Source organism: Idiotropiscis lumnitzeri, chromosome 14 (assembly GCF_059441095.1).
Source record: "Idiotropiscis lumnitzeri isolate Australia: NSW breed Sydney's pygmy pipehorse chromosome 14, RoL_Ilum_1.0, whole genome shotgun sequence".
Classification (NCBI taxonomy): domain Eukaryota; kingdom Metazoa; phylum Chordata; class Actinopteri; order Syngnathiformes; family Syngnathidae; genus Idiotropiscis; species Idiotropiscis lumnitzeri.
The window spans coordinates 15,906,567-15,922,846 of record NC_142404.1 but is presented as its reverse complement, the minus strand read 5'-3'; the positions used below and the strand labels follow the sequence as shown (position 1 = coordinate 15,922,846).

At 42.5% G+C, this 16,280-nt stretch overlaps 1 long non-coding RNA gene across 1 annotated transcript in view; it reads right to left on the bottom strand.

Annotated features, from left to right (window-relative positions):
• The window catches only part of LOC148323700 (uncharacterized), a 56,190-nt gene that overhangs the window by 9,854 nt on the left and 30,056 nt on the right, over positions 1-16,280 (bottom strand). Inside the window, exon 4 of the long non-coding RNA XR_015846435.1 lies at positions 3,304-3,580. This is a non-coding gene — a long non-coding RNA (uncharacterized LOC148323700). The remainder of the gene's footprint in view (positions 1-3,303; positions 3,581-16,280) is intronic.

The following is a 16,280-nucleotide window of genomic DNA, read 5'->3' as shown; positions in this document are numbered from 1 at the left end:
GGAAGGCCAAGCAAGGAGAAAGGTCACAGTGAAACAACGGAACTTACAAATGCACGCACGCATGGCTTCTTTTTGGGTCAAAATTAAAACTATGTAAACAATTTGTTATGTGTCTGTATTTTGCAGAATTTCCCCAATCCGTGAGGGTTTGGAAAGCATCCCCTGCGAAAACCGGGGGCTTCAGTGACTGATTGAGACATTTCTTTTTTTTTTTTTGCATTCACAAGACCCCACTGACATGTAAAATCTGAGCACGCCAGCCCTAAAATGAATGGTTACACGCAGAAATCCCTGAAAGACATTCATCAAAATAATTAATCTGATCCAATTATATAGCAAGGAGTGTAACAAATTGCGAGGGAAAATAGAGATCTATCACTGCCTGACGCCGGAGTAAAGAAGCAATTAGAGAGTGAGACTTGAAACAGTCCACACTGGGACGGCGACTGATGATGTCACGTGACAGCAAGATTAGCAGCTTTATGGACTAATTACCTTCCTCGTGACAAAACACTTGTCCTTTTCTACATTTGTTCCCACATGATTCACATTTTAGGGTGCGAGTCATATGCCCCAAAAGAATATCACAACACAAAAGAGTGTTTATGAATCCTGAAAAAGTTAAAGAACTGTCAAAGCCATGTTGTGTTGCACCTGAGTCTGAGTCACTTTCTTTGTCCTGTCTGCGGGAACCAAGTTCCGATCCGAACGCATCAAGAAAAAAAACAGAGAGAGAGAGAGAGAATCCAAATGGTGTCAACCGTCTACTCTCAGTATTTTTATTCAAATAAAGTTATCCAATGCTATCGACTGAAACTGACATCAAAGTGCCTTACGGGTCGCAGCTCACCTGTTTTCTGGGCTTGGTCTTAATAATTAATTAATAATTTATGTCTGGCTTGACAGTACTGAAAGTGCCATTAAATAGTAATAAGCCTCTTTTTTTTTTTTTACAAAGTTATAAACAAAAAAATCTGCCGAACGACCGCTCGTATCTCGAGAAACTTGTCAGTCGGGTCATTCGCATCTCAAGACGCCCGTTTAACCTTGTAAGTCAAGGTACTGCTCAAATATAAATGGCAGTCAAGTAAATAACTAGTATGAAGGTGGTTTGCTATTTTAGAGGTGACTCCTGCGTAAGCGTGAGTGCGTGTGCGCGCGCGTGTGTAAGGGATGACAACGCGAGTCCGCAGATGATGAGTGCTTTGATGAGCTGGCCGCCCAGAGACGAAAACGTGTCGGTCTCTTCTCGCAGTGGCGGGAGAGCGTCTCTCGTCAATCCTTTAAACATGTGAAGCCGCAATCGTTTGGGGCAGAGCACAGCGGCCACCGTAGCGTTTATCCCCTCGGCAAGCGTCATGCGTCGTCACGTGATCAAAAAGCCGCTCTTTACATAGCAACTGATGTGGCCGTGGAAACAAATGGAAAAAAATTAAAGAGGGAAAATAAGGAGATGGAGCTCTTTAGAAATCCTCCCATGCTCCTTGTTGGCGCGTGCTAAGAGCGGAATTAATCACCTGCCCGCCTCCCTGCCTGGGTGCGTGGCGGTAATAAGACAACGCCTTCAGGGACGCGCGGCCGAGTATAAATATCAGCTGCCGCGCGCATGTAAATCACCGGCAGATTTATTTATCTTTTAATTTCTCCTGGAAAAGGCTCTGTTGTGCTAATATCACACAGGCAGCTTTTAGGGAGTCTTTAAGGGCTGCCGGTGGCGGCGGGCGCGAGCAAAGCGGGAGGGAGGACTTTATGAGTAATTAAAGGGCTGTTTGGCCCGCCCGGCATAAATAATGCTGCTTGGATTGGCTCCATGCAGGAGCGCACACAGAGTGGCTGCAAAGGGGCTTGCTTGCTGGCTTGGGTGGGTGGACGGCCGACTAGCAGCAGGGGATAGCATAAGTGCACACCCCCCCCCCACACACACACGACATGACGACGCTCACACACGAATATTCTCACACATGAAACACGCACAATGCAAGATTCTGTCTCACACACACACATTACATACAGACATATAGAAACACACACTCACGCACACAAACTAACGTAACACATTCACTTAGACACGAAAACACACAACACAACAAGAAAAACTCATACAGACAGGAAAACTCTCAAACATGCACACACACACACACCCACAGGAACACCCACGTATGCTCTCTCTCATATATGCACACAGATAGACAGGCACGCATGCACGAACACAAACACACACACCTCCTCCGAACACAAGCGGCTCATTTTCTGAGAGTTGCAACCACACTCCACGTTCGCCGAAGGAACAAATGATCCATGCCGATGAGTGTGACACGGGGAGGAGCAGCACTCTTCTTTTCACTAACCTCCCACTAATCGTTCTTTGATGAAATAATTGTCGCGAGATAGAAGACCAAAGTGAAAATAACAACAAAGTAGAACTTTATGGCCCGCTTTGGATCAACTTTTTTTGTTTTTAATGCTTAAAAATGTAGCATTGACTTCAACTCGCCCATCAATCGGTGGCACACATTTGATTTTGTGAGTTAAACACCAAAACTATCCATGTAATTCTACACAAGTGGCCACCAGAACACGCTATCCATTTTTCACATGTGAACACTGCATGGCGAGTGGGGTGGGTCTTCACTGGGGTGGGAAATAGAGTTATTTCCTGGCACATTAGAAGAGGAGTTGACAGGTCATAGAAGAAAGTGTAGCGGGGCGCACTAATGGTCAGTGACTCGCTCCCGCCATTGCCGAAGGAGCGCGAGCCATTTATAGATCTGCCACTCTCTTCACTTTGGATTTCTTTTCTTCATTTCTGAAGCGCAATACAATCACAAGAGAAAAAGGTCGAGAGGAAATACGTGTTTAACGGCTCGGTCAATTTATGAAACATTATCTTTCAGAATGTTCTCAAACAATAAAAAAAGGGAAATCATATCTCCCGGCTTCTCCGTTTCCTAGTTTAGACGCCACAAAGGACGACGGCGGTGTGGAACGCATGAAAATCTTCAACAAGATAGCAAAACCGGATACAAGACTAGCGCCAATCAAAACCAAATCAAGAAAAATGGAGACCAAGCCACCTTAACCATCTCAGGACGAATATGACTTTCGACGGCCGTGCTGTAGGAGGTACTACTGCTGCTGCTCTTCTGTGTGTCGTATCGTTGCTTGATTGTAATGATTAGACAACCTCTCAAACCAATAACACCACATATGGCGCGCACACACAAGGCCTGTTTGCATTCATTAAGCTTGAGGATAACGCTAAGTATCAGAGCAGATGCACGCTGGGGGTTGTTTGTGACTCACCGGGAGGCGGTGTCACCTTAACAGGAAGTGGCGCCACCTGTGCCCCCCCCCCCACCGGGCACAGGCGCGTTCGCAAGGTGCCGGTCCTGCGATCGGAAGCCGCGGAGAAAATGTCAGCCGCGGGTCCTGACGTGATGGCGGACGGCAGTTGTGACACAAGTGAGCAGTGACTCCACACGGTTATCTGATCAGCATTACGCCACTGTCACGCGGCTCGGACTACAGCGGCGTGATGGGAGCCATGATCGGGGCCTGCTGTCTTCCAGTCCGAACGCACCTGCAATCAGACAAAGAATGCAGAACAGTCAACGCATCATTATGGGTTCCGGGTTCACTGTTCGCCAAATAGGCAAATTTATAATTCGTATTTGTATGTTGAGTGTAATTCTACTTTCAACCACTAGATGGCGGCGCATTTAAAATAAAACATTTGCTCAAATTACTGTTAAGAATATTATTTGGTTATTATTAATAATGAATTATACTAAATTATGAGAAGACAGAAATCAAGACGATGACATCTCACAATAATTAGGAAATAGATCAATGCCAATATGCAACACGTACATTTCTGCAAACACAATATCTCAGTCAGCGGTAACTTATTTTTAGAACAGGCCCACGAGCTACTCATGTGGCCTGGAACAAAACATTTTACTTCACTCTCCCACTGAATTTAAGTAAAAATGACAGATAAAGTAGTACCTTGACTTAAGAGTTTAATTGGTTCCATAAGCAAGCTTGTAACTTAATTTACTGTCAACTGAACTCATTAATCTGTTCCAGCATCCTTTTTATTCATGTTTTTCATGTCTCGTACGAAATTATAAATATAATTTTGCCCTGTCAATACTCATTTTGAGTTTGCCTCTTTCATTAACTTACATTAAGAAAAAAAAAAAAGATGTTAAATGTTGTTAGCTTGATTTCTCCGAATCTATTGCAGTGACTCCCAGGTTAAAGTTGGGCCTATTTGCAATTTTTACGCCTTATAAGACCGTGATATATCAAAATCGAAATCATAATTGACTTTTGATTTACATCTTTTTATGTCTTACTGTCATCCGCGAAGGCTGGGAAATTGAGAAGTAAAAAAAAGTACAGAGCCCTGCTTTCAAATGCCGGCAGTGAAAGTAGCAAGTCATCGGAAAAAACAAATTCTCAAGCCAAGTACGGCCCATCTGCAATAGCTACTTCAGTACAGCATCGAAGTATTTGTACTTTGTCACTTCCCACCGCTGCTCACAATCATTTACATGTTTTTACTTTTAATGAACACGCACGTTGCATGGGCAAATACACCAGGAGCTAAACAAGCATTATTTGTCACGAGCCAGTGTGTGCGCGTGTGCGTGTTTGTGTGCGTCAAGCATCAATCATCGCCATCAGAATTGCCACAGTGCGCTGTCAGGCCCTATTACTACTGAATTCATTTCCCTCGATTAATTCAAAATCTAACCCCTCGGCAGCCACCAATGTATGCTTTTTTAGATCCACCCACCCACCTATTTGTCAAAACGCTCTCAGTGACAGTAGCGTGATGCATTCATTATAAAAATGAGCAACAATACTCCACACATATCATTAATTAACTCAATTGGGGAAAAGGCCCCCCCCCCGAAAAAATAAAATAAATAATACGGCGAGAGCATTCCTGCAAGTACAAGGCCACATTTGGATATTCCCTAACTAAAAAGGAATGCAAACTGCCCCCCCCCCAAATAAAATGAACATTCATTTAATTCCCGAGACGAGGCGAGACACTAATATGTCACCGCTGTCTTTCATGTGACTATTTTCCCGATGTCAGTGAAGTGCACACGGCAGATAAGTCATCATCGGAATAAGAAGAGATAAAGAAATGTCATCAGAGTGTATTATTGTGCGATAATTTGTCTTATCTAAATCGCTTGCCCACACATTACTCACGCACAAAGACATAAACAACACAACACGCACAGAGTGCATCATCAATAAAGGACAGAAAAAAGCCTCACCGTGTCTTGGTGAGCGGCGCAAAATAAAAAAAAGAGACTCCCACGCCTATATGTAGCGTTTAATTCATTAAGTGTGAACGTGGTTTAACTTCAGGAAACTCATTTGGAAGTAGAATTGCCCATAGGGATGAAAATGAACCCGTCACCCCCCCCGGAGCTACCCATGTCGAGGGGGGGGGGGGGCAGGGCAGGTAAAATGTCCACTTTTAAAGATTCATTTGCATCTCTGAGTAGGGAAAATATCTTAATCTCGATCTCAGAGGATCCTCGGATGCGATTTGACTCAAATGTTCACCGTGCACAATTTGCCGTTACATTTACATTCCTGTTCACATGATTTATAGGATTCATTGATGGGATTTGGAGAGTAGTGCAGCTAATTGTTCCAAAAAGTTTCAGTACAATGGGAATAAGGTAGCTGAGCAGGTTCGGAAGGGGGAATTTTGTAGGAATGCATATAAAAAAAGGCATGACGATGAGAAAAAAAATGAAATCCAAAATCAGATGAGAATATGTCATACGATTATTATTGCTGGACCTTCCAAAAAAATAAATGAATCTTTGGTCATACAATTCATAAGGAGCATCATTTTCACGGAAAAGCCATCAGAATCCCAAAATTAATAAATACGTCAAATGTATGGCAGACAGCGCTGCAACTTTGTGCAAAAAATAACTGCCAGGAGGCTTCGGAATGCACAGCAAGTAGTGCTCAAACGCAATACAGGATTTATTGATTTTTTTGGTGCTAAATTCCCACAAGAAGCTATTGCGCGTTGTCGCTCTTCTCTTCCGTCAGCTTGTTCCACCACGAGAAGCAATCTGTCTAATTTGCTCGCTGTGCTTTCGCCACGAGTGTCGCTTGACGTGAGCTCATGTGACATTTGAGAGGAGGGACAGGCGTGAGTCTGGGCTGGTTGACGCGTACCAGCGATGACTCAGCTGGCTGACGTGTGGGATGTTTCTCTCATGTCTCTGGGCAAAGCCGGCCTGGCAGCCAACAGCTCGTTACTACCCGAACATCACGACAGATAAACATTACTGACACATTTATTCAAAGATGTATACATTGAAGAAAAACAGCCAAACAATCCCCATCAATATTTATTTTTTTTTTTTCAGAGGCTGATGCCAATTCTGATATTTGGCACAATAAAATTCCAATACGAGATTAACCGACCGACTGAACACTAAACCTAAATACTTACAACTATAAAGAGAAAAATTGAGTGTTTTTGACCTTTAATATTTATCTAACTAACAACAGAGAGGAAAATCAGCAAAAATCAGTTCAATTTTTTTTTGGGCACACTTTTGAATGGTGGGCAGAGATGATTATCTTTGTGATGTGTTATAATGTGTTAGTATGTATAATAATGATGATAATAATAATAAAGAATCAATTTCAGAAAACTGAGGTGATTTTTGCCTTTTGACACATTTAAAAGAGTTAATATTGGCCAATAATTTGGTGGAGAATTAGTAATTACCATTGGATTTATTTATTTATTTCCAATTTGCAAATGAAAAAAATGTATGAGGAGGTTGAACGTAAAAGCATTGAGTAAAATATATTCAAAAGAGATAACGTACACAGCAGTGAAATGCAAATGGCATGTTATTTGGCGAAAAAAAAAATATATATATATTTGATGTGTTTGTTTTCGCAAGGTTTAAGTCACATCTCTAATTTTGTGTAAATGGCGCTAGTCGACCTTTCTGTTTGAACTCTAGAGGCTCAATAATTTATAAGTGAGCCATTAAAAAGTTTTCTCTCATCTCGAATTTGACCGTTTGCTCGCAAGTGCTTTTTTCACCACAGCACCACCTTCTGGATGGGGTGCGCCACTGCAGAAAGGTACCCCACTGCAAATCTCACCTACTGAGCATACAATATTCATTCTGGCCTACCTAACTTATCTTTTGCCTCAAAACGTCATTTGTTCAGACTTAACAGGCGACGGGTCTAAAAGAAAGCCGGTCTTGCTTGTCCATGACTGGAGGGCTCGGAAAATCCAAACGCGCTGTGATATTTGCTGAGACGCCACATCTCTCGACGTCCTTGAAATAATTACGCTTGTCCTGTAATGGAGGTCATAATTCACTTTGATTGTCCTGAACTTTTCCCGTATGAAAGCAAGCACAACAGTCTCTGCTATTGCTCCTAACGCAGGCTCCGTTCGACGGCGAGCTAGAATTAGGACTGCGCTCAAAATCCAAATCCCGCCATGTGTCCTTTTGAGGCGCACCTAACAAGTTTGCCTGTTTCTGATGAGCTCAGCAGAAGCCGTGATAGTTTACCTTTGATGAATTAGAGGAGGCGGGATTTAATGAATGGAACACGGGGGTCACCTTTGTATCTCGGGGTGATAGGATAAAAAAACAAAACAAACAAACAAACAGATTTTTCTTACTGCCATATTCCTCTCCTTAATAATCAAGATTCCTCATCTTCGGCGTGGTCGCCGGCGTACAGAATCTCATTACCTTCAGCTCGCAGAGGGGAGAGAGGCAACACTTCTTCTCTGACTTCCTCTCTAAAACGAGGGGGAGGGCGCGGGACACACACATTTCTGCATATTTGCACATACATCCACATCCCCGACCAGATATGTAAATGACTCATGCCAAGCCCAAATGCTAAAGTCCACACCATTAGTTTTCCACTTCATGATCTCCACATGGGGCCGTTAGGGGGATAATGTACCGTACAATACACGCTTTACTTTTAATTAATAGGGAAAAAAGGTATTTTGAGTACGAATATGAAATGTAGGTTACTGTGAAAAAAGAAAAAAAAAATGGTACAGGGAGAAAAAAAATCGAAAGGCTATTTTGTAAAGAGGGAAAACAAAATAAAATTGATGAAATAATACATAAATTAATGGATTCTAAAAATATTCAGTAGGGATGAACTCGCTATTAAGAGTCTGTTAGAGTGCTCGCTGTGGAATTTGTCTAAAATGGCTGCTTGAAATCAAAATTCAAATTCGGGCATAGTTCCCTAATAATTCTTTTGCATCCTGTTATGACAACCTCGTCCAATTTGGATCTTATTTTTCTGCCTTTGTTGGGTTTTATTAAACCTTTAAATCCTATTGGCTGGTTTTAATTATTAATTACGTTCACACGCAAGAGACAAACTGTAACACTATGCAAACTTGTAACATTACAGACAGAGAAACTTTTGACATATTGCACTGCTGGATGTTCTGTGTTGTGAATATCCTTCCTGCGAGTGTAAAACCTAAAAAAAAAAAAAAAAAAAGAAGAAGAACAATGCGCCATCTACTACCCTGAGTGATAAAGCACGGAATATCTCTTTGCTCTCTTCAAATGTCACGCTTTATTGCCAGGTTGCGTCCCGGTCGGCCCAATAGGCACCTGTTTTACCTCCACAGGGGGAACATTACAAACTCTTCTTGAAAACGTCCTTGAAGAGCAATACGTTACTGTGCTTGGAGTTTGCAGAGCAATACAACCGCATTGCATCACACTGTGTCATATTTTTGACCTTTCGTGCGGCGGTTATCAAAGTAGGGTTCGGGGGCCCTTGTGGGTCCGCAAAATAATTTGCTATAAATTAGGTTATAGAATTTTGAAAATGACTTCACTATATTTTATAATAATATTTCAATCAAAGACCTTAAATTTGATAGGCATGGCTAACATTGCGGTCGTTGAGTTCGCACTGCATGGATCGTCTTCGCACACAGGCTGCAAAAGTAGCGACACCCCAAGCAGGAGGTGACAAAGCAGTTAACGGTTGCTCGGCACTAACTGACAGATCTGGCCTCCAGTTTGCATCAAGCGCAACAATTAACGCGCGTTAATTCTTAATTATGCTAATTTTATTTGAAGCGGCGGTGTGAGGTTCTCACAGGGGTGGCTGGGTGAAAAAAGACAGAGCGCCATAGACGATGTCGTCGTCGTTGTTGTTGTTGTTGTGGAGACGCTTGGAGCACGTTCACATGTCTCGTGGTGTGAGGGAACCTTAATGAGGACGCAAGTTCAAACGTGACACACACTCGGCTCATAGGAATAATTGGGATGCTTTTTTTTTAGGTGTCAAAAAAAAAAAAAAAAAGTAAATTATCTTCATGCTCCCCTACTTATATGCTTGTAAATTCATAAAGACCCTTTTCTTTCCGTGTCCATATAGTGCGCTAATTAAAAATGGCTATGAATTGTTTCAAATATCCAAGTTCATGCTTGTGTCTGGTCACAGTTTCACACTTGGCATCCCAATTCCCCCCCCGAGGAACACACACACACACACACACACACACACACGCCCACACACCCCGGCAATGAGTGCGTGTGGGGGTAATGTACTGTGCACATGTACCATAATGAGACACAATCAAACTAAACGCTCTTGCCAACTCCATGTAGCTAATTGTTTATTTTCGCAGAATTTCTCAAAAAGAGTTCAAGCAACACATCGACCGCAGCAGCTCGCTCAAACAACCGGAAGGTGTTGGAGGCTCCTGGCTGGTTATTTTCAACAGCTTTGTCTACCAAAGGTAATTGTCGCATTTTTTTTTATGTCACAATAAAAGAGTCAAAGGCTCAGCCCCATTTAGTGTTGACCACTAAGAACTAAATATTTTGTGAGGAGTTATTTGGCAGATAAACAACTATTCTTGCAAAAAAAAAAAAAAAAGAGGTCAATTCCTTCTTTGAGCTATTTATTGCCACTCCCGGTTGAAATTTACTGTTCATCCTAACGTTAAAGCAGTGAGAATTACATGTTGTGTATTTGTTTTACAAACGTGTAAACGATGTAAAATGGCTAACCAAAGTCACTAAAATGCCACAGTGCTAAGCCAGTCCAAAAGAGTCCAGCAAACACACAATATAACAATACTTGCAGACATCAATTCTTTATCCTCTGTGAAAAACAAATCATATGACTGCAGCTTTTTGAGCCTTTGTGACTGTGTTTTCATGTAGAAATACCGTCCACCCAGTAAATCAGGTTATAACATTTTCCGTTGGTGTTTTATTGGAAGCTGGAATGGTTTAAGGGCCTTTCCATTCATTTCAATGAGAAACGATGATTTGACCAAAATTAATTACCAACTGATGGCACAAAATTGTGGCAAAGCAATGTTTTGACATTAGATGAGGCTACGGTCTGACTAAATGAAGTTCTTCTCCACATGCAAGATTTCGGCCTGAAAACAAAAACAGATACATTTTCAGCCAAAAGAAGAAAACTGGGATGGCAGACGCGTCTCACTAAAATCAAGTCAAAGTTGCCCCAAGTTGGGAAGATTTCGTGGCGTAAAGCGAGCACAACCGGGCCATTAAATATATGGAAATGAAGCCAAAACACAAGAGAGCCACGAGGGAGAAATGAATCCTGGCAAGTGATTAATTTATTTGATGACGCGGCCAGCGTGGAATTTTGGGTCACAAATAAAGTGACAGGATGACAAATGAAGGAATTTAGGTTTGCAAGAAGATGGAACAAAACGGAGCTATGCCGCCAGATCGGAGGTGGTGAAGCTTTTTTTTTCTTCTGAAGCATCTTGTGAAAGAGGAAGGATAAAAGGGGCATAATAAGCAAATCATTATCCGGCGAGTATGGATAAACCCCGCTGTGATGACGCATTACACACTCTTATCCTCCAAAGCACTTTAGAACGTGTCCTTCACATCCCTCAAAAGCATTTGGAGCATGTTTAATTTCCGGTAGATAATAAAACATCACATCTCGATCATGCCGTACCAAGACAAATAATTTTGACGTGCTCGCAGATGAACACCTATAATGATGCTGATAATAATTCCAAGTGCTTGTCTCATTACGTAGAGTGATGTAAAGCCGTTTCTTATAGCGGCACATTTATACAGCACATCGCTTCTGGCGTCTTTGTAACAATTTGGCTTTGTCACTGACAAAATACATCAATTCATTCATTAGGATTAACCTTGCAGTATCGTATTCAGAAGTGTTAAAGGAGACAGATGCTCTTTCAAGACTCATCTGTCCTGCCGACTTTAGAAATTCCGGACTCGACGTGGTGTGTATTCATTTGGCACCTTCCTTGATTTCCCCTCCCGAGGACACGATTGTGCAGAGCCACGATGCCACACATGTATGAAGGTGCGACATACACGACGACCCGTCACCGGCATGTCGGGTTACGCTGGCTAAAAAAAAGACGAACCGCTGTCCTAATTCAGTCCATCCGGCGATGGCGTGAGTCTGACAGGCAGCGTCTCTTTGTCGAGTGCCATTAGCAATGTAGCGGTACTAAATGCTGCTAAATGGCGCCATGAAGAAGTGACATTTGGTTGCAAATACGGAAGAACGGAGGGGAGGTTTACACGCCGACAGACGAGTAAAAACGGGAAGAGGCAATAGTGCGACTTTGACTCCAAGCCACCACTTGGTCGAATTGCTTCGTGTTGCGAGCCAGCCGATTGGCTGATATAAATGTTCCGGAATACCCGTGTGTGCGCGCAGGGCGGGGGCCGCGATCGCTGATGCAATTTCAGCCAAACAGTCAAACACAGAAACAAAATGAGAAGACTCGCAAGGAGCTGCTGTAGGCCACAACTAACGCACACACACTCTGTGGTCAACGTGACTCCACCCCCCAAATGGCTCTCGCTAGGCCACGCTCCTTAAAGGGCACACATCCAACACACGAATACTACAGTAAATATGGAAATGTTTTATTGTTTGTTTTCTGAGGAGAGTAGCGGGAAAGAAATTTTAAAAAGGTGGCGTCGTGGGTGGGATTGTAAAATTGCTCAAATGTTTTGTTTGTTATTCATCGCTGATGAGACTTCAATCTTTCTATCACACTAAAGTACATCAAATATTAATGGTTGTGCTGCTCATCCCACAAAAGCATGTTCCGTAGCAAATATCTTTCCAAAATTTATTGGCAAAAAAAGCAACATAAAATGTACATTTTCTATTTATTTATTTATTTTTTCAAGCGAGTAGTTATTATAATTTCCTGACATCTTTCTTTGAGCTTCTGCAGTCTTGATTTATGCGGCCACAGAAAAAAGAAAACCAATGGTGCTTTTTTTTTTTTCTTTTCCTTTTCCTGTCCAGGACTTGCTTAATATCAAATCTCACCGAGCGGCAACTTGGTGTTCCGCTGATAGAACTGGGTCACTTTACCTTTCCTACATTAATTAAATGTTCACAAAAGCAACACACTTACTGAACACACACACGCTTTCTTTGTGGCTCACTACGGATGCCGGTGAAGTCGCAGCAAAGTTATTCACGATTTTCGTCTTCATTTTATTGTGAACAGTACATAGAATTTTAACAACAAACTGAATTAGAAAACGGAAAATAATGACAACCCAATATTTAAGTACACAACTAATGTTCTATTTGTGTTCAAGATCAATCAAGTCATCTCCATGGCAACAACCAAATACTATTTTTCTTATATTAGCATAAACACGATGCTGCTATTTCAAGCCAAAAATGATCCGTATTGATACTTAAAGTTTAAGCCTTTTTTGTCTCGCGTCTTCTGCAGGTCCCACGTGCTTCGTCTCCCTCCGCTAATTAATTGGAGACTCAAAAGTGCCTGCAGTGCATGTGTGTGTGTGTGTGTGTGTGTGCGATCGAACAACATGCCCTGGGTGGAAGTGTCTCTTCTCAAAACGTCCGTTGGGATCGGATCCCCCGGCCCATCACCTCCTTCTAAAGGATAAGCCGAATGGACGGTCATCAACTGACAATTGTACTTGAGTGTTCTAATTCAGCTGACAATTAACACCCTCACCCAAAAAAAAAAAAAAAACTGCTTCATCTTGCCTTGAGGGAGTGTCCCGTGTGTGCTTGGCAGTCATTTCTTGAGCAAAAGCAGCGGCGATAGAAACCCACAGAGCAAAGCGTAACGGTGTCAAAGGCATCTCACGCTCCCATTTGAAGCTATCAGACGTGCATCCTCTTGATCACCTCAAAGCAACCCTCTGCGGTGTCACAAGTGAACGCACGAGTGACCCGAGTAATGTTCACACTCCGCATTGGATACACGTTGCATGAAAGTGACTCAAAGCTCCCTTCCAGATTGTGCCCAATTTCATGGTGTTACACTCGCCGGGCATCAGCTGATCACGCCCCATTTGCGATGAAGCGTTCGTTTTTTGTTTTTAATGCCAGCCGCATCGTAACCTCGTCGTGTAGCACGACATATTTGGAATGGTGAGCGGTGCAAATTTCCTCGAGGAATTTCAATCAACTTGGTTATTGAGAATGTTCCGCTTCAACCTTTAAGACATAGTTCTGGCGAGGGCTGGGCGATAATTCAATATCAATATGAATCACGATGGCCACGTGATCGATATTAGTCGAAAATGCCTTCGATATTCACTTATTGTGAGGGATACATCCCGAGCTCAACGTACTGAAGAGTTAAAGCTCACAAGAAATGAGTAGCCAGGCTCTCAGTTATAATAAATTAGATATTCGTGGAAGCCTCTGCTCTGATTGGCTGACGAGTTTCGGTTTAAAACATCCACCAAAATTCTCTGACTGGTCGTTTTTCTTTGGTCGGGAATCTTATTTGAGATACAAGACAAAGGAGCCTGCATTGTTTTTTTGGGGGGGGGGTGTGCTGACTTCACTAAATGCCAACTTTTTGGCTTTTTATCACTAACATAGTTTCAATTCCACAGATTCTAAAGGTCACATTCGACTTGGCAACACAGAATCCGAAATCTGATTGGACCAAAAAAAAAATGTCACGTCCACACACGGTACAGGAAGCAGCGCAACGAAGAAAAGCGCAACAAAACGACGTGAACAGACTGGTGGGAATACACTAGTCCAATTTCATGAAAGAAATATCGGAATTTTAGTGGTAAAGTTAGGTAAGTGAGTTTGACGGTACCTTTCATCTCTTGTGTTAGATCTCGGAAGATTGCGCAGTTGTAGCTAAAGTTCTTGCTAGCAATGCTCGTCAAAGTCGTCGTTTCCCCCGCGCTTGGCCTTTGTCGGCGAGAACAATAAGACGAACGAAAGTGACGTGCGCGGCTGCGGTTTGATTAACCTCCGCTCCAAGCTGTTGCTCCTGACAATATCAGTGTCTATTGACCTGCAGCCACTCAGAGGTGCAAAGGTCTCGAGATGTGGGACTGGGCTGGGCGGCGGTAACGGGGCCTCGGCCTAATTGTCTCTTCCCGCTAAGCTGATGTTATTGGCAGCTGCCACTGTCTCGAGCAGCCCGTCCTACGGCGGCGGCAAAATGAACCCGGGGCCCGCTAATTGCAATGGCCTTTTCATCATCTCTAATCAAATGCTTTCATAGCAGCCAGGAGAGGCAGCATCCTCTCATCACACAAGTACTGCAACAAAACTCGCTAATAACTCCAAACAAAGTCTCGCTGAGAGAGAAAGACATTTCTCAAACGTTGGACACACTGCCTGCCCATGTCTCCATAATGTGATGATGCCGCCAGGTGCAATTTAGCAAAAAGGTATTTTGTAGGAATTTGTATGCATCTGCAGTGGTTCTCAAACTGGGGTCATAGGCCCTGCGGAGGTCCGTCAGCTGCAACTTGGGGGGTCTGATAAATAATCTGCAATAAACGTTGTACAACTTTACAAAAGTGCATATCTATGTGGTGCTGAAGGACTAAATTGGTAGTTGTGTATAATGAGATGAAATTTATGTCAAATATGATTACTTGATGATGCAATATTTTTTTTGGGGGGGGCGGGGGTGTCTTTGTAAATCCCGTTGGCCGATTGGAAGAAGAAAGAAGACTCATTAACAAATTGAGTCAAAACCTAATAGCTATATATGAGAAGCAGTCGGCCAATAAAACGAAACTTTTATCCAATAACTCCTCCCTTAAGCACAAACCAGGTGAAAAGTTTCCAACGTGGCAATATTACTGCTTTTGCAATCAAGAATCAAAACTCTTTCCGTGGCAATCTTCTGCGTGACTGACTCCATGCTTGCCTTTTTCTGGCTTCTTTCTACTCACTCGGAACGCAATGTGAAAATGGTTACATTCACGAGTAATTTAGTCGTCACGACAACTGTCGGAAAAGATGCGACCAAAGTGCTAAGTTGTTTAGTCAGCAAGCAATGAAATTTCATTTCATTTGGTTGAGTTTCTCTTTCTCTGTATATTAAATTTCAACACACACAAAAAACGTTTAACACAAAAATTAAAATTAGCAAGATCGTAATAGATGAGATGTGAAATAACAGGGGATGGGTTTTACCATTTTCATTTATTATATCAGGAGGGGCAAAAGTACTTACACTCCAAGTAGCACGATTCAACTCCTTTACGTAGTTAAAATTTAAAAAGGACTCAGCAATGTACTTTCGGACATAAGTAAAACTATTCGGCACAATACATGCGTTGGTAACTTGGCTAGCCAGCTAGCTAGCGTTGGCGCGCTAGCTTTGGTTAGGTAGCTTTGCTAACACTGAACTGACAAATTCCAAAACAGATAACTGAAAAATTAAACCACGTCAATGAGGGGGTAGGTGGGGGTTCATATGAGACAAAAATGTCAAACTGTTCTCTCAAATAAAAGCACGGATGAGGAATCACCAAATCCAGATCTCAACTGCGGTTGACTTCACCTTTTTGCGATTTGCGTCACGTTTCATCGTGAAAAAGTAGCTAGCATTATTTGACTTTAAGTCGCAACGACAGACACCGGTTTTCAAATGTACGGCATACAAGAAAAGCCTTCGGAAAAATTCATACTTAGGTAAAAAAAATAAATAAATAAATACAAATCGACTTAAGTACAGTGGATTAGAGCAAAATCCGCCGCGATCTGGCATTATTGTTCCGACTTGGCAAAGGTCTACCAAGTGTTCTTGTTTGGCCATTCATTTGGGAGGGGGCATGCCTGGGGGTCTCGGATGTTAAATGGGGGTGTTATGGCGGGACGGCTGCAAAGTTCAGCAGCGGCGGATGTTTCGGGAGGGCAACAGCTCCGTCTGACAAGAGATCAATACC